Consider the following 23,681-nt stretch of genomic DNA (forward strand, 5'->3'; position numbering starts at 1 on the left):
AAAGTAAAATAAAATGTTTTTAAAAATAAAAAAAATAAAAGTTCAAATCACCCCCCTTTTCCCACATTAAAAAATAATAAATAAGAAAAATGCACATATTTGGTATCTCTGAATTTGTAAACTTTTGAACTATCAAAATATAAAATAAACTAATTGTGGAATTGCATTTTTTGCCATTTTACCCCACCTGGAATTTTTTTCCCCACCTTACATCACATCACATTATAAAATGGTTGTTGTCATTGAAAAGTTAAACTTGTCCAGCAAGAAACAAGCCTTCATATGTCAGTTGATGGAAAAATATAAACATTTATGGCTCTTGGATAAAGGGGGGAGGGGGGGGGACGAAAGCACAAAATAGAAAAATTGCTCTGTTTTTAAAGGCTTAAAGAATTAGTCTCATGGGTTTTTTTTTATTAAATGTGTGTAATGTAGATAATGTAGTGTATGTATTAATGTGCTCAGCTACCGCTGCGATCTCCGGTGTCCCGCATTGTTCACCTCTTCTCCATGATGTTAACCGTCAACCTTCTTTAGACTCTCTGGGTCATACTGCGCTCTGCGTGACCCGGAAAAGGCCTTTACTATGTAATTCTATGGAGCGTCAGAAGATGGGTCCATAGGTTTCATTCTAATGCGGGCCTCACACGAGACGATCTATCATGCGATCGCACGAGCGATCACACCTGCCCCCGTCGTTTGTGCGTCACGGACAATTAGTTGCCCGTGTCGCACAAAGTCGTTAAACTCCCGTCACACGCACTTACCTGCTGAGCGATGTCGCTGTCGGCGGCGAACATCCACTTCCTGAAGGGGGTGGGACGTTCAGCGTCACAGCGACGTCACACAGCGGCCGGCCAATAGAAGCGGAGGGGCGGAGATGAGCGGGACGTAAACATCGCACCCACCTCCTTCCTTCCGCATAGCCGGTGGGACGCACGTAAGCTGTGTCACACGGAGCGATGTGTGCTACCCCGAGTATGATGAACAACCGGCGCAGAGAAGAAGAAACGACTTTTTGAAAATGAGTGACATGTCAACGTGTCGCTCGTAGCTGTCGCACGCTATGATATATCAAACGATGCCGGATGTGCGTCACTTACGATGTGACCCTGCCGACATATCGCACGATATATCGTCTCGTGTGACGCCCGCATTAGACCTCTTTTACACAGCCGGAGATTGCCGGAGAGAGCAATGCAGGAGACAGGAAATAATAAAAATTCTTTATTTTTATGTGACCTGTGTTTTCTCCGGTACGTGTCACACTGATGTTACATGGATCCCATCAATGGGCGGTCTGTGTGATACCTGTGCAGCTAAAAAATTACTGTGTTACTAATAAATGCTGTGTCATGGAAGCAGATGTGTTTGCCCGCCGATTTTTTTCAAACTGTCAGTAGGCGGTCTTCTTTATATACCATATATAAGTCATCTCTCTCTGTTTCATGTATTGTTGATATTTTGGTCCTGAGGAAGAGGATCCATACCTCGAAATGCGTAGACCTATGGAATAAAATAATTATAAATTAATCAACAATTCTACATCTTTTCTGGCCAATGCGCGGCGTTAACCCCTTCTTCTCTCCTGCTTTGAATACCTGTACAGCTGGCAGAAAACGCTCATGACACCATGTGGAGCACATCGACACGTGTCATACACACGGTCTGTGTGAAAACTTGGATGTGTGCGCAAACCCATTTAATTTAATGGGTCTACGTGTGTTCGTGTCTCCAGTACATGTGGAAACTGACATCACACGTACCGGAAACACGGACATGTGAAGAGAAACTTCCAGCTAATACATAGAGCAAGGCAGTGGTAGGTGAGTGTGAAACACATATATATATATATATATATATATATATATATATATATATATACATATATACATATATATACATATATGTACACAAATATATGTACACAAATATATGTACACTATCTACACTACATGCACATATACATACAATTAAAAACATGTACATGGAAGTGCTTTTTAAAGACTACTGAAATGTTTTGCAAGTCAAATATTTTGTGCTCTAATTAATGTAAACCTTTTAAAGAACCACAAGGGGGCAGCATATGATTCTAAAAACACAATGCAGACATTTTATGTAGATAACCACTTTGAGACTGTAAAATCAATGTTTCTTTGTTTCTTTATTTGTAAGCATAATACAATGCATAAATTACAATTCTTATATTTGTCCTAACATAGGTAATGACAGTTTATAATGTTTTTGTATAATTTAATTAATTACCCCACATGAAAAGAAATAATTTTTAGATTTAGATCTAATCACCTTGAGGGCCTCAGAAAGACCTTTCGGAATCAAGGCTACCACCCAAGAACAATTGAAAACCAGATTGCAAGAGCCACCAGAACATCAAGAAACCATCTCCTACATTATAAAACTAAAGAAGAAAACAACCAGGTCCCTCTTGTAATCACTTACAATCCAAATCTGGAGGTGTTAAGAAGAGCTACACGGAAACTACAACCATTACTGCAAAAAGATGCCCGGTTAAAATCTATTTTTCCAGACCCCCCACTTTTGTGTTTTAGAGAACCCCCAAATCTAAGAAGCATCATTGTCAGAAGTTCCCTGTCCTCTTCAACAACAACAGGAACACTTCCCTGCAACCAGAAAAAATGTAAGACCTGTCCATTTATACTGACAACGGACAAGATAAAAATTCCCAGATCACATCAGCAGGGCTGTGGAGTCGGTAAGCCAAACCTTCGACTCCAACTCCAACTCCTCAATTTCCCCTGCACCGACTCCCACTCCGACTCCACAACTCTGACTCCTACATATATTGCTTATAGTTAGGGGAAAAATTTATTGTAGTACATGAACATGGTATGTGAACATCAGACATTTAATATTTTTTATGATACAATAATCAAGATATTTGGATAGAACATAAAATATATTTATTGGAATACAACTTAAGAACACAAAAAACTGTAATAAGTTGTAAATATGTAATACACTATGTAATATACAGTAGATTACATATATATCTTGTGTGTGTATGTATATATATATTTATATTTATATATACACATATATATATATATATATATATATATATATATATATATTACATATTGTATTACATATTTACAATTTATTACAGTTTTTTTGTGTTCTAAAGTTGTATTCCAATAAATATATTTCATGTTCTATCTAAATATCTTGATTATTGCATCATAAAAATTATTTAATGTCTGATGTTCACATTGTACTACAATAAATTTTTCACTCCAATATAAGCAAATGTTATTATTTAGTATGTTTTTGTTGAAAACTGTTTTTTGCCACTTACATAGTGCATTACATAGTGTTATATATAACACTATATAATACACTATGTAAGTGGCAAAAAACAGTTTTCAACAAAAACATACTAAATAACATTTGTGCAGTCTATGAATTTGTTGTAAGAAATAGAATTGCCTCCAGCAGATCCTCCTTCGCAGATGACCTCAAATCTGACCTAATAATTTTAAGGCTAGAGAACAACTTCTCTACAGTAACTTGGGATGGAGGCAAAGCCGTAACCACATGGGCAACATCTCTAACAATTTACGGGTATAAAGGAATTGCCTCATGCACAGTCAGTTTCGATGAACGGTTGAATTTTTCTATTTCTTTGAGAGCAAGTGAAAAATTTTACTCAAATCTGGTCAATCTGCTTGCTATAGGAGACGGAGTGAAATCTTTTTCCTTGCGGCAACGCTTTGCCTGCTCCATGTCATCCAAATACTTGTCAAAGTTAAACTCCTCATCTGATGAGGATGAAGATATGGCAGCAGTAGCACTGTCAGGCCCCAAGTCCTCTTCCGCCTGGCAGTCCTGTAGCCGCTCATCCTAACTGCTACCTCACTCAAAGCTTATTTTCCTTTAGTAAGATGTTGATCATCAAGCAGTATACGATGACTTGGGTCCACATAAACAGCTGCCAGAAGAATTTTATTTTCCAATAGCTGTGTCTCTCTCTGTTTCATTGAAGCAGAAAAGCCATCTGCGATTAAACCTCCTCTTTGGGACAGGCAAAATAGCAAGCTCTTCCACTCCCTTATGAAAATGCCAGGAGTTAAATCCTCAGCTTGTAATTTTTTAGTCACGGTAAATGGGTGATTAAGCAATTCCTTCAATTCAGCCACCTGTGTCCATTGACCTTCATTTAAAGTTACTTGAGGGTTCACCATATCTATAAGAAACGATTTTAGTTCAAGCAATCACTCAGGCATTAAATAAGTGCTGCCTCACCGGTGGCTTGATCAACAATTGCCCCTTTCCTAGCACGTCTCTTCAAGATGGAATCAATTTTAGGGGTTCTGGCAGCAATAACCAACTTCCTCACTTTTCCAATTAGATTTCCAGCATGTCCGCCCAGTTTCACACATCCGGCTTTTCGCCGGTTTGGCGGATGCGGCGCACGCATAAGGAGTCGGAGTCAGTGCATTTTATACCGACTCCGACTACACCAAAATGAGCTCCAACTCAGACTCCACGACTCCGACTCCACAGCCCTGCACATCAGGACTACAAGATCCCAGGTACCTTCAGCTGCACCACAACTAATGTGGTGTACTTAATTATATGTACCAAATGTCCAACTGGGGGTCTGTATGTAGGGAAGACAGGACAACAGCTCAGGACAAGGATGAATTCTCACTGCCACACAATTAAGGACAAAAGAATAGATCTACCTGTGGCCAAACATTTTTGTAACCCAAACCACAGCATCATGGACATGAAAATGCTGGTATTGAATGGAAACTTCAAGTCCCAGAGAGATAGGAGACTATGGGAGTACAAACTTATGATGACCTTTGACACATACAGAGCAGGAATGAGTGTGTCTCATAGATTCATGTCTTTTTACATCAATTAAGAGATGTGCTCCTCAGGTCATCCGGGGGCATCACAGCCTGGACCAGACTCTAATCAGAGGACAATAAAACTTTCACACTGAACTGCAGCAATATTTATGGCTACAACAGTTTGTCCTCTTGCCATACTGATAGTTATGCTTCACATAACTTGTTTTATTTACTGCCCCATTCTATGTCCTGTTGTGTATAAATATGTGACTCTTCAGATATTGTGTTATATTGAGCCTGAAGAAGAGACCTGAGGAGTCTTGAAAGCTTGCTATATATTACTATCTTTTCAGTTAGCCATTAAAAGGGATCAACCACTGAGGACTTCAGTTTTTTAAACAATTTTTTAGATTTAGATCTGTCACCAATTTTCACAATACAAACTGCATACACTATAAGGCCTCATTCACACATCTTTGTGAAAAAGGTACGGGTGTCATCAGTGTTTTGGATCAGGGTGTTATCTGTGTACGGTCCATTTGTTATCTTTTACCATTATTGTCATCAGTGTTTTTCACAGACGGATAATTAACTAAATAAACTTTAAAGCTTTTCCTATACTTTACAGTGTTAATTACATACAACACTTGGATGCCATCTGTATGCTGACCATGCTGTATTGGCCCTTATCATCTGTGCTGCCAAAAAAACGGACATGTGAATAGCACCATAGGTTATAACGGGTACATGCCACATGGACATGTAAATGAGAAGTAATGAAAGGTGGTCCCGCAATGTATTGTCTCAATGAGGCTGAATACAAATAAACGACACAATTTTCAGATTTATATCTGTTAAATACTTACTCTTCACAAATACTTGCTACTTAAAGTTGATATATCACATAAAATCCCAATAAAATACATTTAAGTTTGTGTGTATAACATGAGAAAAGGTAGAAAGGTTCACGGGGTATGAACAAGGCAGTATATATAATAAAATGTTCATTTTACTATAAGGCATGAAAACATTTAAATATGATTATACAGCAATTCTGACATGCAAATTCAATACATCAGACTCCTTCTGTCTAAAATAAATAATAATATATGCAGCTTGGTCTCTGAAATATTGTGCATGACAAGCTTGGGTGTATGGAGTTAAGTCCGCACTGTACTCAGCAGATGCCCGTAATCTAGTTTCGATCACTACTGCTGCTAACCCCATAAATGCCCTTGTGATCCCATGGTGTACTGTCTGTATACTCTTTTGTTTCTTTTGTTAGTTTTTTAATAATATAACCCCCTTAACTCCTAATTGCCAAGCCACCTCCGGGCGGTCCGCGGCTCCCCCGGGGGCGTCATAGAAGTTGATAACATTTAGCCGTGAAAATATATATTTTTTTTTTAGCACAAAACTGTTACTTGAACCAGATAGCTTTTTTTTCACAAGGGTATCAGGAAAAAATGCGCCATAAAAAGTATTGTGCAATTTCTCCTGAGTACGCAGATACCTCATATGTGGTAGAAAGTAATTGTTTGGGCGCATGGTGGGGCTCAGATGGGAAGGAGCGCCATTTCACAGCAATATTGGTTGGAGTCATTAGCGGACGCCATGTCACGTTTTGAGACCCCCTATGGTGCCTAAACAGTGGAGCTCCCCCACAAGTGACCCCATTTTGGAACTAGACCCCTCAAGGAATTTATCTAGATGTTTGGTGAGCCCCTTGTTCCCCCAGGGGCTCCACAGAAGGTGATAACGTTGAGCCATGAAAATTATTTATTTTTTTTTAACCACAAAATTTTTGCTTCAACCAGGTAGCTTTTTTTTTACAAGGGTATCAGGAAAAAAAGCACCATAAAATTTATTGTGCAATTTCTCCTTAGTACGCAGATAGCTCATATGTGGTGGAATTCAATTGTTTGGGCGCATGGCAAGGCTCAGAAGAGAAGGTGCGCCATTTGACTTTTCAAACGCACAGACGCCGTGCATCACTGATCGGCCGCTGCAGGAGGCACGGACGGATGAGATACAAAAAGCGACGGGGATACGAAAAAAAAAGTCATGCCGAAAATTAAGCAAGGATGCCGATCCATTATGTGCATCCCTGATCAGCACTCGGGCGCTGCAGGACACACACACACGGAAAAAAAGACGCAAGATACGGACAAAAAAAAATCCTGCCGAAATTTGAGAACGGATGCAGATATGTTATGTGTATCACTGATTAGCGCTCGGCGGGATGCACGGACGAATGAGGTATAAAAGTGGACAGGGGATACAGAAAAAAAAAAGTTATACTCACAGTACCCAGAGGATTAGCAGGAGGATCATTGACCAGAGGAACTGCAGGAGGAATGGAAGGCAGCAAGATGGACAGTTTATTACAGGAGCAGCAGTCAGGAAGCTCATTTGTGAAGACCCAGGAAGGACCCAGTGATGGAGGCAGATGTGATTGGACCAATGAAGAGCTCAGACAACCCGGTGACAGCAGTTAGGGGACGTCAGAGGAACAGCAGATGGCGAGGGGAGAGGGGGAGACCGGAGAAACAGAGGCAGAAGAATGGGAGGCGAATAAAGATCGCGGGGGGGCACATCGGCAGGGGGACAGGGGGATACATCGGCAGGGGGACACATCGGCAGGGGCATCACGTGAGTATGCAGGGGCATCACGGGAGTGCGCAATACTAACAGGGGTAGCAGTAGCGTCAACCAGAAAGCAGCAGCAGCGATGGCAGCGGCGGTGTGGTACTACAAGTTCCAGCCAGTTCACGCTGCAGACATGCTGGGGGAGGGCTCCCCAGGCCAACACAAGCCTGGGGAGGGCGGTCATCTTCAGATCAGACCGCCCCACTGCATGCTGATTGGAGCGATTGCGCATCATAGCACGATCGCTCCAATCAGTGCTACGGTGGGTGGGGGGTGCCATGTTTGATCTCCAGCTCTGATCTGCTGCAGCACCTCATAGCAGGATCTCACAGGATCGCACTGATTCAGGCATTGTTTTAGCTGAAACCAGTGCGATCGATGTGGTTGGTGGTTCAGAATTGAACAGCCAAACACAACAATCGTCGATGGGGCTGGCAATGCAACTGCCCATGGGGTCAAATAAAGGTCCCCTGCTGTAAGAAACAGCAGGGGACATCATTTGAAAGCTGTTGCTATGGCCATGGCAATCAAATGAACTTTAGGCAGTAAAGTTACGTCTCTGGTTGTTAAGTCATGTAAAAATAGGACGTAACTTTACTGCCCACGGTCGTGAAGGAGTTAAACTGTTTTTGGGATTCTTGATGCCAATAGTCAATAAAATTGCACAAACTCTAAAATACACCAGGATGGGATTGGAATGAAGCCATGACAAATTTTGAATCTTTTAAAAAGTTGCAATTGATTATTCAGGCTGAAACATCTTCAATTGCTAGACTCCATTCACAAAGCAGAAAATAATACAAAAATAAACAGGTGAACACTAGTGATGAGCGAATATACTGGGCACTATTTGTTACTCGAATGAATATTAAGGTATTTGCGATATCCATTACTCACCAAGTATTTTGCTCCTCGCGTCATGAGTTTCAGGTCCCTTCTCTGCATGTTTGGCACCTGATTTTTAGCCACTAAACATGCCAATTGCCTGCCAATCCCAGTAATGCAGTAGCTATCTTTGCTACTGGCATTACTGTGATTGGCAGGCGCAGTGAAAATAAAAACTGACCTGCGGTCCTCCGCCTATATTTGATAACCAGCGCAGATAAAGCAGACAGCTGTGGACTGGTATTCTCATGCTGGGAAGATCCATGATTATTGGGTCCTCCCCAGCCTAAAAATAGCATGCTAATCAGAAAAAAGACTGACTGGAACACCTATATGTGTAATTTAGGTGCTAGCTTAAAAATACATGACTATAATAAACATAATAAGCTGCACACTAACCACTATAAAAATATAAACATGAAAAATGGTAAAGCATTACTGCTATAGGGATACTATAAACAATGAAAAATACATTTAACTATCTGGAAAAAATGAAATACATGAAAAATGGTATTGCAAAACTGCTATGAATATTTGAAAGTAGTAGAGATGTTTAGCAAATGTATTGATCAATGCAAATGAGCCCGAAACCAACGATAAGGTAATTGTAACGCTTGCCTGCATCCACAGACTCAGATGGGCTGTAATGGACAGGCTAGAGGGAAGCCACTCACCAAGCAGGACCTCCAGAACCCTGAAACCCTTTAATCCCTATACAGGGATTTGGAATTACACAGGGTCCTAGAGATCACTAACTGTGGAAGGCTGCAGTCTGAGAGAGTAGTCGTCAGGCAGGGTCAAACCAGGAATTGCAGAACAGGGACAGAATCAGCAGGCAAGGACGTAATCAGAAACAAGCAGAGGTCAAAACCGGATCGGGCAGCTTGGTACAAAAACAGCAGGCAGAAGGGTAGTCAGTAAACAAGTGGTAATCAACACACGAAATCACAGAACAGGACGAAACAGGAGCCAGAATTGTCAGAACTATCTCTGGCAGAGGTCAGCAGACAGGAGTGGCATTAAAAAGGGTGTGGTGTCTTCCCATAGGCTGTAGCTGAATGATGGTACTTCAGCTGGGAGACACCCGCCACCTACAGTCAGCCAGTGGCACTGCAGATCCCCAGGAAACGCAGACCAGTGGATGAGCAGAGCCTGCGCCTACCAGTGCCGCTGGCATCGACTCCTCTCCCATTACCAGCACTATCCACGGCAGGAACACGGCATCGCCTGGCGATTGGAGTAGAAGTCGATGGAGCGGACTCCGGTGATAACGTAACAGTAATCTCTAATTTTTCTGGAACCTAACCTTAATGCCTCTCTATCTGCTATTAAAAATCTGCAATTATGGGCAGACAGGCTCTTGGCTATAGGATCATGAATAGAGTCTGGTAATAGGGTGGGGTTTTTTTCTGCTTAGCATGCAGTTTCTTCTGACTGAAAACCCAGAACCCCGCCCTATTACCAGACTTCAGATTTCATTTTTTCCAGATAATTAAATTTATTTTTCATTGTTTATAGTATCCCTGTATGAGTAATGCGTTAACATTTTTCATATTTATATTTTTATAGTGGTTAGTGTGCAGCTTATCATCTTTATCACAACCTAAAAATAGCAGCCCACAGCCACCCCCCAATTGGCGCATCCATTAGATGCGCCAATTATCGCGCTTTACCCAGCTCATACTGATTATCTTGGTGTACTGACATCACTGCTTCTCACAATCGTGTCCTCCGCTGCCCTTGGTGTGTCTCAGAAGCTGCAGTGATCAGTCGCGTTTTGTATCACTGCAGCTTTTCAATGTAGCAGAGCCAGGATCATCGTGGGATGTCATATGGATTAGGTCAGACCTGTGGGGGTGTTTTGGGGGTTAATAAACTGATGAAAGAGGAAATTTTTTTATTAAAAAAAGGATTTTTGTGTTTGTGGAGTTTTTTTATTCTTACTTACAGAGTTGGTAATGGGGGGGTCTTATAGACATGTCTGCACTACCACCCAGGACTTGATGGCAGCTGTGATTTGTGACAAATCACAGCTGACATCAACCCCATATATTACCCCGATTGCCACTGCACCAGGGCAATCAGGATGAGCTGGGTAAAGAGACGCAATTGGTGCATCTAATGGATGTGCCAATTCTAGGGCAGCTGAGGGCTGCTATTTTTAGGCTCCTGAGGGTCCAATAACTATGAACCTTTCCAGCCTGAGAACACTAGTCCCAAACTGTTTGCTTTTCTGTGCTGGTTGTCAAAAATGGGCAAGAGCCATCGTCGGTTTTTTTAAATTATTTATTTAAAAAAAAACCCCAAAAAAACAGCGTGGGGAGCCTCTATTTCTGATAACCTGCCAAGATAAAGCACACAGTTGGGGCTGCATACTACAGCTGTCTACTTTACCAGTGTTGATTATCACAAAGAGGCAAGGGACCGCATATAAAAGTGGCATATTATTCTGACAACATTGTTCCCAGAACCTACCTATGTTTCAGGGATACATCCAATAAATAGAGCTGTGGAAATAAAAGCGCAGATAGGGTATTACCCCAATAATATGGGGTGAGGGGGGGGGAGTAAAAACTCACCAGATGCAGTTGTGCAAGTCACAACTCCTTTACTCGCGTGTAAAACTCTGATCCAGGCTGCAGCCACCCGATGGCAGATAACAGAGAAGAGTACTCTTCTCTGTTATCAGAGATGCATCCAGGCATCTCATAAACGTTGTTCTCATTCAATTTCGCACTTTCCCATCCATTTCAGCATTTTACAGCCCCGCCAGGGTTCGCAGGAAAATTATTCTCGTTTCCCATTTATTTGCATTAGAATCATTATTCGTGACAAATACATGAGTAGTACGAAATATAGAGACGAATAATCCGAACCCGAATATTTTAGTATTCACCCATCACTAGTGGGCATCTTTGAAATAGACTTAAAAAAGGCACACCTACAATAATGAGTTGGTTGTAAACAACAAAAAAGGCTCCAAACTAAAGAAAAAATACAGCGCAAGGGCAATAGTGATTTGAGACCTGTATGTACACCAAAATGGAATAAATAAAAATGTTAGCCCACCAAGCAAAAAAACAAGCCCTGACACATAAAAAGAATATAGTTCTGCCTTGATACAGAATTAAGTAACTGATACAAATAAGTATGTGTATAATAATGAATACCTAATGAATAGCCTATACAATATATGATGGACTAAGTGGACAAAGGAGCAAGAAACCACTATTGAAAAGGCCATGTGCAGCCAAATCTGTACAAACAAATAACAAAATCTGTCGCCATATATTGAATAGTACATACACAGGAGATAAAAGGCCACACAGCAAAATGAACTATTCAGTCCATATGATGAAATGTAATGTGATAAAACACTTACTTCACCTGAAGTCCTAAATGATAAATGTAGAGTGTTGCTGCCGCTGTGCAAATGTCCGTTATGTAGATAATACAAATGTCTAATCCTCTTTGTATAGAGCTGGAAAAAGCCCTCCAATAGTTGTAAAGCAGGGGGTGCTCCGGTGAGAAACATCTCTGGGAACCACATGAGCGGAAGTTGGAGGAGCATGTGACGTCAACTTACGCGTGTCAAGGAATCGCGGTTCCTTTTCATCAGACCCTGATGAATAGGAACCATTATTCTTCAAAATGCATTGGTTTTCTGTTTCACAGGAAACCGTAACAAGCAGCTGGGACGTCTCATGATCCTCTAACTTTCGCTCATGTGGTTCTCAGGCAGGATTATGGGGGAATGAGGTGGAATATGCATTCACTTAATTAGCCACCACATGCTCACTGCGATCCTCATAACACTGCTGAGAGTGACAGCGTGTATTTTTATGCAGCTGTCACTGTCAGTTCAGGAGAGATATCAAGGATTATCGGGCAATCCTTGGCCACTAATGCAGGTATCGGGGACTCAAATATTAGCTACCCCCTGCAAATAAAACCTTGCGCATTTTTTAAAGCAGAAAATAATATAAGCCCCTGTCTTATTTTTGGTGAAACACTGTATATGTAAAAACAATATCAGACATTGCATAGTTACAAATAAAGCAGTAATTTAACTAAGAGGAGTGAGATTCCTGCTCACAAACGTACAATCTATATTGGCAAGTAACAGTCTTTTGTAAGGTTGAACTGGTCCAAAATGAGAAAATATTTATCATGGAAGTGCGGCTCTACTGATCATATAGACTGATGCCCGGATAGGGTCCAGACCCATTTGTGCAATGTAAAATATTAATCCAGAACTCAAAAAAGGGATTCCACGAAAGCATGTTTACAGGCAGGATATCTGTGAGACAATAAATAACGTTTCGGTCCCATGGACCTTCATCAGATGCACACCAAGGACCATTTAGACAAAATGGAAATCCTATACGAAGGAGAAAATTATATATTCAAAAGCATGTACAAAAAATCTAGAAACAAAATATGTAAACAAAAATATGGATAAGTAGTGGCACTAAATGTGCGTAACAAGGTAGATGAGAATAAGTCTTGGAGCCCATATGTGGGAAGCAGATACAGACATAATTACTGGCATAGGATAACATTTATAGGAATGACATTCAGGAAACTGGTATTACCTGTTAGGAGAGAAAAAAAAGGGACCACACAAGAATGTTTTCACAAGTATGTCACAATATAGAGATGGCAAAAAATACCAAAAGGAATGACCATGAGATACGTAGTACAAACCCCAACATGGATATCAAAATAAAAAACATGTGTTTATCAAAAGCACTGTGCCATTTACTGTGATATTGAAAAAACACATACCATTATTATTATTCTTATTATTAGTATTATTTTGATATCCACGTTGGAGTTTGTATTACGTATCACATGGTCATTCCTTTTGGTATTTTTTGCCATACTCTATATTGGGACATACTTCTAAATACATTCTTGTGTGGTTCATTTTTTCTCTCTCCTAACAGATAATACCTGTTTCCTGAATTATATTATAAATAATGATTATTATTATTATTATTTATAGAGCACCATTGATTCCATGGTGCTGTACATGAGAAGGGGTTGCATAGAGAATACATATAAAAGTTACAATAGACAGACTGGTAGAGAGGGTGGAGGGCCCTGCCCTTGCGGGCTTAAATTCCTGAATGTCACTACTATAAATGTTATCCTATGCCAGTAATTATGTCTGTATCTGATTCCCACATATGGGCTCCAAGACTTAAGCCCGCTTTACACACTGCGATATCGGTACCGATATCACCATCGTGCGTACCCGCCCCCTTTGGTTGGGCGACACGGGCAAATCTCTGCCCGTGTCGCACAACATCGCCCGGACCCGTCACACTACTTACCTTCCCTGCGACGTCGCTGTGACCGGCGAACCGCCTCCTTTCTAAGGGGGCGGTTCATTCAGCGTCACAGCAACATCACAGCAGCGTCACTGAACCGCCGTCCAATAGAAGCGGAGGGGCGGAGATGAGCGGGACGAACATCCCGCCCACCTCCTTCCTTCCGCATTGTGGCCGGAAGGCAGGTAAGGAGAGGTTCCTCGTTCCTGCGGTATCACACGGAGCGATGTGTGCTGCCACAGGAACGAGGAACAACTTCGATACTGCTGCAGTAACGATATTTGAGAATGGACCCACATGTCGCCGATGAGCAATTTTGCACGTTTTTGCGACGATGCAAAATCGCTCATAGGTGTCACACGCAACGGCATTGCTAAAGTGACCAGATGTGCGTCACAAAATCCGTGACCCCAACGAGATCGTTGTAGCGATCTTGTAGTGTGTAAAGTCCGCTATATTCCCATTTACCATGTGATGCATATTTAGTGCCTCAATGTATACATAATTTTGTTTATATATTTTTTTGTACATGATTTTGTTGTATACTTTTCTCTTTCGTATAGGTTTTCTATTTTGTCTAAAATGCTACAGTTTTCGTTTATTTGGTCAGTAGTGTGCATCTGATGAATACATTTTTTGAGTGCCAGATTAATATTTTATATTGCAAAATGAGAAAAGTTTTGGAAATGGCAGAGAGAAGTTTGATTATGGAGAATGTTGGTCTTAGATCATTAGTCGATTATAGAGTAGTGGTAGGGTTGGTAGACAAATGGGGGAAATGGTTCAGCACTGTGAAAAGCTGTTAGGCTCACTAAGTGACATGGATCTCAAAGCCCAAGGTCTGGGTGGGAACAAAGGCATCGGTGTAGCAGGCAGTCGATGCACCCAGAAACGGGTATCAGAATCCCTGGAAACCACAGACAGTTAGCAGAGGTCTTGGAAGCCTGGAAACAGGTAGCAAATGTACTGGAAGCCTCAGGCAGACAGGAGTCGTTTCCTTAGACCACAGACATGTTGCAAACGTTCTGGAAGTCCAGAAACAGGTAGCCATGTACTCAAAGCCACAGACAGACAAGAGATGTCCTGGAGTCTGCAGACAGGTAGCAGAGGTTTCGGTAAACTGAAAGCAGTTAGCAGAGGTTCTGGAAGCCATAGGCAGATAGGGCACTTCCTGTAAACCGCAGACAGGTAGCAAGGCGCTCGCAATATTGTGGATAAACACGGCACTTCTATGTGGTAGGTGATCAAGTAGAATCCAGTCCCATATGCACCAAAGAGCAAATACTTGGCACTCAAATAGTTGAATAAACTGCTATTTTATTGCCAGATACAATACAGACGTTTTAGTCTAACATAGAAGTTAATCAGTGTGCTGAGAAAAATAAGTAATAAAATCCATGTGATTAAAAAATATAGTAGAGTATCATGTCATAAGGTAAAAAATATAACACTGGAGGGAAGCAAACAATGGATGTGAGATAATAGGGGGGAGTGATTGTAGCTAGAGAATCATGGAGGCTAACGACTTGACAAAAGTGCATGTGTCCTGTAATAAACTTGGTATATAAGCTACAGGAGTGGGAACTCTTACCAGTGTAGATGGTCTGCTCAGCTTATGAGTGAAAGTAGTGCTGGTGAGTGTCCACCACTGTGTGGCAGAAGCACTGTGCAAACTGAAGCAGAGCAGAGATATGTGGAAAGGGGGTGGGATAAAGGCATGGCATTGGCCTGTGGGAATGAAGCAGGAAGTATCAGGTGCTGACATTGGGGATGATGTCAGCGTTAGGGGCTTGTCCCAATGGGTGTTTCCATTGGATGTCATGTTAATGCTGGTGATGGGCGTGTGTCTCAAGGATTCATGAGGGAATGGAGATCATATTAGGTGTGACTCTAGGAATAAAATAGAGGATCAATGAGAGCAGGCAGTAATTAAGGAAACCATATATCCTGAGTATACATACATGAAAGAGAACATAAGGAGTGATATATCAAACATATATCAAACACTGTGGTGATATAGACCAGTTAAAAAATACAGGGTGTAGCATATAAAAAGAGGGTGGGTTCGGCATCAACGTCTACAGGAGAAAACCAAGGTAAAACCAAAGACTTATTGATTCCATTAAAACTCAAAAAAATCAATGTATGAAAAAACACATGGCGGATAAACCAAGTAGAAACTACGCATTTCGGACACTGCTGTCCTTAGTCATGATCTACATTTACAATGACAATCCATGATTAAATAGTCAAAGACAGGAAATGATGCAACAGTCTACACAATCACAGCTGTGGTAAAACATGAGAAAAAATGCAGTTAATTAATACAAATAGAACTGATCATTTTTTATGTTCATGCCCATAGGATTTCCAGTTTTTAATGTGAAAATCTACCTTGGCTCTCTGCAATGTAAAACTTTCTGTAAATCACCACCCCATTTTGGTAATATGATTTTTTCTATGACATGTACCCAAAAGACCTTAAATCCCCTTTATGAACATTTAGAAAATGCTGAGAAGCTCCAGATAGACTAGGTGTTTTTTTCATTGAGCACCTCATAGTGGTGCTCTGAAATTTGTCTCCCCAGCGTGCGGGTAGTACAGCTAATATACTGAATTTTGCAGGAATTACATGAAATCATATACAGTTAGGTCCAGAAATATTTGGACAGTGACAGAATTTTCGCGAGTTGGGCTCTGCATGCCACCGCATTGGATATGAAATGAAACCTCTACAACAGCATTCAAGTGCAAATTGTAACGTTTAATTTGAAGGTTTGAACAAAAATATCTGATAGAAATTGTAGGAATTGTACACATTTCTTTACAAACACTCCACATTTTAGGAGGTCAAAAGTAATTGGACAAATAAATCAAACCCAAAAAAATATTTTTATTTTCAATATTTTGTTGCGAATCCTTTGGAGGCAATCACTGCCTTAAGTCTGGAACCCATGGACATCACCAAACGCTGGGTTTCCTCCTTCTTAATGCTTTGCCAGGCCTTTACAGCCGCAGCCTTTAGGTCTTGCTTGTTTGTGGGTCTTTCTGTCATAAGTCTGGATTTGAGCAAGTGAAATGCATGCTCAATTGGGTTAAGATCTGGTGATTGACTTGGCCATTGCAGAATGTTCCACTTTTTTGCACTCATGAACTCCTGGGTAGCTTTGGCTGTATGCTTGAGGTCATTGTCCATCTGTACTATGAAGCGCCGTCCGATCAACTTTGTGGCATTTGGCTGAATCTGGGCTGAAAGTATATCCCGGTACACTTCAGAATTCATCCGGCTACTCTTGTCTGCTGTTATGTCATCAATAAACACAAGTGACCCAGTGCCATTGAAAGCCATGCATGCCCATGCCATCACGTTGCCTCCACCATGTTTTACAGAGGATGTGGTGTGCCTTGGATCATGTGCCGTTCCCTTTCTTCTCCAAACTTTTTTCTTCCCATCATTCTGGTACAGGTTGATCTTTGTCTCATCTGTCCATAGAATACTTTTCCAGAACTGAGCTGGCTTCATGAGGTGTTTTTCAGCAAATTTAACTCTGGCCTGTCTATTTTTGGAATTGATGAATGGTTTGCATCTAGATGTGAACCCTTTGTATTTACTTTCATGGAGTCTTCTCTTTACTGTTGACTTAGAGACAGATACACCTACTTCACTGAGAGTGTTCTGGACTTCAGTTGATGTTGTGAACGGGTTCTTCTTCACCTAAGAAAGTATGCGGCGATCATCCACCACTGTTGTCATCCGTGGACGCCCAGGCCTTTTTGAGTTCCCAAGCTCACCAGTCAATTCCTTTTTTCTCAGAATGTACCCGACTGTTGATTTTGCTACTCCAAGCATGTCTGCTATCTCTCTGATAGATTTTTTCTTTTTTTTCAGCCTCAGGATGTTCTGCTTCACCTCAATTGAGAGTTCCTTAGACCGCATGTTGTCTGGTCACAGCAACAGCTTCCAAATGCAAAACCACACACCTGTAATCAACACCAGACCTTTTAACTACTTCATTGATTACAGGTTAACGAGGGAGACGCCTTCAGAGTTAATTGCAGCCCTTAGAGTCCCTTGTCCAATTACTTTTGGTCCCTTGAAAAAGAGGAGGCTATGCATTACAGAGCTATGATTCCTAAACCCTTTCTCCGATTTGGATGTGAAAACTCTCATATTGCAGCTGGGAGTGTGCACTTTCAGCCCATATTATATATATAATTGTATTTCTGAACATGTTTTTGTAAACAGCTAAAATAACAAAACTTGTGTCACTGTCCAAATATTTCTGGACCTAACTGTAGATAAGGTTAGTATGACTGCGATTTAGAATTTATTTGACATAATATTCTTTATTGGTAATAAATTAGATACCTTTTTGTGAATTAGACATATAGGGACATAAGCCACAGGCCTTTTTGCCGCACTTGTGTCAACCGAAGCATATGTATTGTTATCCATCCATGGTTGGGACATCCAAAATGCATGCAATATACATGAAATAAATGCAACTATGATGGGAAACCCATTGTAGATGGAGAAGAGAATAAGGCATGAATAAAGGGTAGGTTATGGCATAAAAACATAAGTAAATTACATTATAGGAAGGATTGGAGATCATACTCCCTGTGAAGACCTTTGGGATGTAGGGACTGTAATTCATGGATCCAATATGCCTATACGTTTTAATAGTCGGACTCAGTCACCACTCAAATCTCAATTGAGCCACTTTGTGTCCTAGTGAAATAAAATGATGGAGAACCGATAGTAAAGTATTTTTTCAATGGATTGTGGACTTGTGTTTAGAAATCCTCTCTCTGATGGGTTGCATTGTTTCACCAATGTAAATGAGACCACAAGGACTTTTAATCAGGTATATCACAAAAGATGTATCACAGGTGAACAAAATCTGTGATTGGGTAACTCTTGCCTGTATGTGGGTGATGGAAAGTGTCGCCTTTCAGAACATTGTTGCACTGATGGCAGTGGAGACATGGAAAAGTCCCCATTTTTGGATTCTGGAGGAACCATTGTCTGTGTTGAGAGGAGCTAAGGCCCAGATCAGCCCTGACCAATCTATCCCTTAAATTGGGTGCCCTTTTAAATCATGGGAGAAAAGGTGTTTTAAATTCCTTCACCCGTGGGTAACCAGTTTGAAGAATATTCCAGTTCTTCCTTATAGCCCTATGTAATTTGTAAGCGTATGGGTGGTATGTATGCACGAATGGGATACAATTCTCATATTTAGGGCGTGGTTTGAGACGAGTGTTCACAGTGGGTTTGGATAGGACTTTTATAGGGTATCCCCTTTGGGTAAACTTCTCTTTCATCTCCCTCATGCGTTATGTGCGTATCACTGGATCACTTACTATTCTGGAGACACACTGCAATTGGGATGTAGGGTTGGAGTATTTCATGTTTCATAGGTAGTTGATGAAGGCTATTAAAGTGCAAGAGAGTGTTCTGGTCCATTACTTTAACAAAAAGATCAGAGTTTAGTGTCCCATCTATGCCTTGGAGAAAAGTGCCAGTGTCTACAATGAAAGAAGTAGTGGTTTTGATGTGGGGGGGGTCAAGATTTTTTCAAGAAAAATTGAAAGAGGTGATAGCAAAGAATCCGTTGAGGCTTGTCAAGTCTTGAATTTTGGGTAGGGTGTAAAAGACAGGGATAATGGGATGTTTCTTACATAAATACTCATCAATGTTTTATTCAATGATGTTACCATGTAAATATTTAGATAAAATAGTATCTATTTTGCAGTCTAGTTGGATTGTGGGATCATAAATGATGGGATCGCTCAATTGTCTCAATGCTTCTTCTAAATAGTCTGAACAGTCAATGACCACAAAGGCTCCACCTTTGTCCGCAGGTTTAATGACCAACACCTTATTTTCTTTTAATGCCCTTAGGGCTTGTTTATCAGTGTTAGACAGGTTCATATGGCAGTGTATATGTTTCTCCTCAGATTATGGAATTTGGAATCTACAAAATAAATAAATGTTTCTAAATCATGAGAGCCCACAGGTGGGGGGGTCTGAAAAAACTCTTTTTACAAAGTCCCAACTGTTGTGAATATGTGAATACATTTTCCAGTTTGGGGCTCCCTCTTGTGGTCAGTGCTGGTGATGCAGTTGACTTGTTGAATGGGAGCCGGACACCTGTGGAGGACTGGCAATCAGGTCATTCAGATTGGGCCTATATAACTGAGCAGTTTTCTCCTGTTCCTTGCCGGTGCTCAATGTATCTCCTGTGTGCTAAGGACATTCTGAAACCAGCCCTTCTCTCTACCAGAACTCCTTTCAGATAAGCTGGTCTTTGTACCTCTGCTTATTGTTTCCACTTTCTTGTATTTTTTTCTGTTTTGATACTAATGCTTGATTCCTGATTTTGTCTGTTTGGAGTTCTTGGTGGAGTTGGATCATTGCCTGCTTGGAGTGTCTGTATACCTAGCTCCATGTTCTGCTATGTATTGTGTTTTGTCATGCTTCGTATTAAATTCAGTCCCTCATCTATATTAATGTTATTTGGATCCCAGTAACACCAGAGTACTGATTTAGTGGGGGAGAGCTTGTGTGGGCTCTGGGCTTTTCCATATCAGGCGTGCTGAGATATATTAGGGTTTTTTATGGCTGCAGACAGTTCTCTTTCCTATCCGTTCCTAAAGAGATAGTTTGGGCCTCATCTGTGCTGAATCTGTTTTCTAGCTATGTATTATGTTTTTCCTATATCACCGTAGTCTTTACATGTGGGGGGCTTTCTATACCTTTGGGGATTGCTCCGAGGCAGATTTGCTTTTCTTATATTTCTCTCTGTAAGAATATTTAGTACTCTGGCTGTATCGAAGCGACTAGGTCATCGTAGGCATGCCCCACGGCTACTTCTATTTGTGTGTCAGTATTAGGTCTGCAGTCCGTTTAGGTTCCAGCCACTCTGGTTACTTTTTGGGTTTCCACATTTTTGTCCTTTTTTTGATCCTCCTCTGTCACTGAATCATAACACCCAACTGTGCTGCTGTTATTATAGCTGATAGCAGGGGAGTGGAAGTAGTGGATATTCTCAGGCTGGAGAGGCCCATGGTTATTGCCCCCCCAGACTAAAAATAGCAGCCCGCAGCTGCCCAGAATTGTTGCATCCATTAGATGATCTAATGAGAGGACCCGTAAGTTGTGTCAGTCGTGGGATGGCTATGGTATTACAGTGATTTGAAGGCAGTCACTCACAGACTAATGGCAGAAGATGTAAACTGCCCAGGCCAAAAAGACTAATGCACTACCAGGATGCAGCAAGACATCCATTACATGGAGACATCACAGGTACAAAGGAAGATGGTAAAATTGCACACTTGTGGCTTGCATAGGTCACTGTTCACACATGCAGGTTCACAGTATCTGGTATGCAGCCTATTAGGTACGCCTCATCACAATAGATGCAAGCGGGCTGCGCTAGTACTATATATGTGCTCCATTCAGGGACAGTGAGTATAGTATGCAAGGCCTAACATAAAGAGGCCTGGCTGCATCCTGTATAAAATATTCTGTGCAAATTTGCAAATTTTACAGCTACAGTGTGCAGGGAGCCATCGCTGGCAGCCTGCGGTAAGCTGGTAACCAAGGTAAATATCGGGTATCCAAGCAAAGTGCTTTGCTTAGTTAACCGATGTTTACCCTGGTTACGTGTGCAAAAATCCCCAAAAGCCACACAGAAGCACTTCTGTGGGATGCCGCTGCAGTCTGTGTCCCGCTCCAGCTCCAGCCCCAGCCCCACGTCTGCTCGCTCAGTGCGGCTGCTGTCACTGCAGTGTCAGCATATGCCTGCACTGTACGGTGTCCACAGCTGCCCACACTGCAGTGCAGCAGCCACGAACATGACAAACGCTGCCGTCAGGAGGTTAGTGAAGCCCACACTGTACGGTGCCCGCGGCTGCTGTCACTGCAGTGTCAGCATATGCCCGCACTGTACGGTACCCGCGGCTGCTGTCACTGCAATGTCAGCATATGCCTGCACTGTACGGTGACCGCACTGTACGGTGCCCGCGGCTGCTGTCACTGCAGTGTCAGCATATGCCCGCACTGTACGGTGTCCGCGGCTGCTGTCACTGCAGTGTCAGCATATGTCCGGACTGTATGGTGCCCGCGGCTGCTGTCACTGCAGTGTCAGCATATGCCCGCATTGTACGGTGCCCGCGGCTGCTGTCACTGCAGTGTCAGCATGTGCCCGCACTATACGGTGTCCGCAGCTGCTGTCACTGCAGTGTCAGCATTTGCCCGCACTGTACGGTGTCCGCGGCTGCTGTCACTGCAGTGTCAGCATATGCCCGCACTGTACGCTGTCCACAGCTGCCCACACAGTGACAGCAGCCGCGGGCATGACAAGCACTGCCGTAAGGAGGTTAGTGAAGTTCCTTACCTGCAGTGATGAAGTCCTGCCCTCCCGATGTCAGCGCTGTCATTGTTTTCCATGGCCGCCGCTTGTCACATCTCCTCTCGCTGCCGACCCGAGACTGTGATTAGCGGTGATATCACGGGCTCCCGCGATACTTGGTTGTGAAGGCGGTGGTCATTGAACTCAGTTACAGCTCTGCTGTCAGGAGTGCAGCGATCACCGCAGGTAATGTGCCTCGCTAACCTCCTGACAGCAGCACACGTCATCCCCTGCAGTGACCTGGGCTGACCTATTGATGTTAGCTCAGGTCACTGCATTGCTCTCCCAGTCAATATGGAACATTCTGTTCTTCATTGACTGAGACATTGACTATGGTATGGATCGTCGTGGGACCGCCTTGAATTACACCAGACCTGGATTTGTTTTTCTTTCTAATAAATTGGTGAAAGAGGGAATGTTTTGGGGAGTGTTTTTTCAAATAAAAATGTGTTTGTCATCTATTTTTTTTTTTATTACTGACTGGGTTGGTGATGTCGGGTATCTGATAGATGCCTGACATCAAAACCCCAGGGCTTGATGCCAGGTGACATTACACATTTGGTATTAACCTCATATATTACCCCGTTTGCCACCGCACCAGGGCAACGGGATGAGCTGGAGCGAAGCACCAGGATTGGCTCATCTAATGTATGCGCCACGTCTGGGGCGGCTGCGGCCTGCTACTTTTAGGCTGGGGAGAGTCCAATAACCATGGACCTCCCTAGTCTGAGAATATCAGACCCCAGCTGTCCGCTTTACCTTGGCTGGTGATCCAATTTTGGGGGGACCCACACGTGTTTTTTTTTTTAATTATTTATTTAATTTAAAATAACAGTGTGGGGTGCCCTCAGTTTTGGATTACCAGCCAAGGTGAATCTGCCAGCAGTGGTCTGCAGGCTGCCTATCAAAAAAAGGGGGAACCCCACGTCATTTTTTTTTTAAATTTATTTATGTTTTTGGCTAAATACAAGGCTAAGCACCCCTTAGTGCCACATGAAAGGCACCAAAGGGTGCAAAATTACAAAATGCAGGAGAGTGGGACATTATGTGTCTTTCTGCCATTATAATGACAGAAAAGACTGATATGAAGTCTACAAGCACAAGAAAATCACCAGAGAGCTCTACCCTGTGAAAAGCAGTAGAAAATGGCACTGGAGTGAACATGTGACCGCCTCATGTAGGTTGAAGCTATGGATCCTGGGTAAATTTATGTATTTTCCCTCCTTCAGTTTTTTTTGCAGTACGCAAAAAATAGGAAGGCACACGGATGACAAACGGATGACATACGGACCGTATATGGAATGGAAACGGATGCCACATGGATGCACCTGTGAAAAAAATGGACCGTTTTTTGCGGATCGCAAAAACGGATCGTTCATGTTAATGTAGCCTTATTCTGATCTGCCGTTTATAAACAGCAGGCAGAAATAAGTGAATAGCGCCCCCCAGCGTCAGAAAATCTCCGGGGTTTCAGGGGGCAACTGAGACCCTGGAGATCATGATTCAGGCCGTTTTTTCCAGTCCCTGCTCACATGAACAAAGATGTCAGATGG

The sequence above is a fragment of the Anomaloglossus baeobatrachus genome, chromosome 3 (genome assembly GCF_048569485.1).
Source record: "Anomaloglossus baeobatrachus isolate aAnoBae1 chromosome 3, aAnoBae1.hap1, whole genome shotgun sequence".
NCBI classification, from domain to species: Eukaryota; Metazoa; Chordata; class Amphibia; order Anura; family Aromobatidae; genus Anomaloglossus; species Anomaloglossus baeobatrachus.